The following is a 2,369-nucleotide window of genomic DNA, read 5'->3' as shown; positions in this document are numbered from 1 at the left end:
TGTTACCCTGATGCTGAACCCTTGTTGAGTGGCTCACAACAGAGAATCTCAAAATGCTTGCCCAAATCTGGTGATCCTCATACTCTCCCAGTGGGGTAGTCGGTGTTTTGAGTTACGTTTCACATAGGGGAAACGGATGCACGGAGAGGAGCTTTGTTCAAGCATCAGGTGAAGCAGAGAAACGAGGGGGAGTGTTAGGGCACCCCAGTTATGGTCCTGGCTGCTCATCCCCAACACCAGTGAGTTGTTATTCGAAAGCTTCGTTTCCTTAAAGCCTTCGCTGTCTCTAATAGCTCTTCTACCAAAAGTCAAGCTACTGAATTAGATATATAGAACTAAAAAGGAAAAAAAAAAAAAAAAAAAACCCAAAGGAACACAAAATTGATACAGCTCGTGGAGAAGGACGTTTTGGGTTGAGTGGGAAGCCCCGGGAACTTCAGGGGATTAATAGTCAGTTTGCAAATTACTTGTTCACATTGCTTTTTCACCACACAAACAGGTCTCAGTGATACTTGGTGATGCCACAGAAGTATCTGGAACTAAAGATTAGTGTGTTATATGCTTAGAATTATTGGCATTTCAACTACACAGTGATGCATTAGGCTGTGTAATCACTCATGCTATAGGACTAGGGTAACAAATGAGACTCAAAGGACCTTCTTTAAAAAGGCAAATACCTTCTACCACAGTGGACAGGGGGCCCTTGTGGGGCACTGGTTAAGAGCCTGGCTGCTAACCAAAAAGTCAGCAGTTCGAATCCACCAGCCGCTCCTTGGAAACCCTATGGGGCAGTTGTACTCTGTCCTATAGGGTCGCTATGCATTGGCACCGACTCGATGGCACTTAACAACAAGAGTGGACAGAATGCTGTTGAGTCCAGTAATGCATGTTTCTTGGTGTTTTTTCCCTTGGCTCCTTTGGGCATCTAGAAGAAAAGAGATTATAAATATTGGGGGAAAATCAGTTTTGTTTTATGAAAAACTGAAAAAGTGTTGGGGAACAGTAAGGAAACTATAGAGTATGGTAATTATTTTCATAACCGAGCAGCACTGAGGTTTAGGAAGATCCTACATTGATGCTATTTCACATCGTGTCTGGTTATAAAAATTTCCTAGTGAGCTGTTCCTATTTTAAAAATGAGTTGGAAACAAGCACTTCATTGAGTTTTTCAGGCATTATCAATACTTCCTGATGCTTAAAGACAAACGCTGATCCTCGTGATGACTCACACCCAGTCTTTGCAGTCATCTCTCAGATGAGTGGCTGTTGAGGCGGATTTTCAACCTAAGGCAGAGGGATTTAATCCCCTGATTCTCATTACTGCAAGAGCTGCGACTCCAAACGCCCTTGCAGCAGGCCCAAAATTTACCCCCTGCTGCCTCAGAGTGCCAATTAAATAATAAAAAGCCAAACCATGGCTAGGTGTAATTAGTTTGAGAACAGTTTTATAACTTTCCCCATGCCAAACAAACAAGTGTTCCCCCCAGCCCCCTGATGACATATACAGACGAATTCAGTTTGGACAAAGAGAACCCAGATCTCAAGGCTGAACATTTCTTGTGCTATCTGCTAGGAAGGCATAGTATCGAAAAACTGTGGTCTTCTGAGAATGGAAAACAAGGAAATAAATTCTGCTTCTAAATTGTTGAAAATGCAGTTTTTGTTTTTTCTCTCATTTAAAAAAAAATGTTTTTCAAGACTCTATTTGATCCAGGTTTCAGCAAAAATGTATTACTTCTTAAAAATATGATTCTGATAGGAACAGATTTCAGCTGTGTAGCTGGCAAAACTGCATTCAAGAAATACAGTTCTTGAAAGACTGCTGAGCGTGTCTTAGCCCAAACCAGCTCAGAAAGAGCATCAGGCTCAGTGGGCTCTGGTGCAAGAATGTTAAATCCCCTCTCCTGGCCCTTTTGGGTGCGGCGGCCTCCATGGTGACCTGGAGCCAGGGTCCTGCTGTGTCCTCCACGTGGTTGACGGGGGCTCAGCTGAACTGCGCGTCTGAAGCGCACCCTTTCTGTATTTTCTCTCTAGATATACATGAATTGTGTAAGATGGTGTTCTGGGAAAAGGAATCTAATGATAAAGCAAAGTAATAGTTTTGTGTTTTGTTGTTGCTTCTGTTTCTTTGTTTAGCTTAGGGAGGGAAGTTAAAAGGGAGGGAAAGAATAAAAATGAGGTTAACAAAAAAGCCAGCCACATGGGGGGATGTATGATGTCAAGCTACTGGCCCAATATCTGCATCTACTTCAGTTCAAAATTCTCTTCTTCAGCCAAATATTGCAAACATTGTTGCCATGTTGACTTGAGTTGCAAAGAACAGGACACATAAGTCAGGGAACTTGTTTCATCAAGAAACGCTGAGTGAA

Source organism: Trichechus manatus, unplaced genomic scaffold, assembly GCF_000243295.1.
Source record: "Trichechus manatus latirostris isolate Lorelei unplaced genomic scaffold, TriManLat1.0 scaffold00004, whole genome shotgun sequence".
Classification (NCBI taxonomy): Eukaryota; Metazoa; Chordata; class Mammalia; order Sirenia; family Trichechidae; genus Trichechus; species Trichechus manatus.
This window is presented reverse-complemented; position numbering follows the sequence as displayed.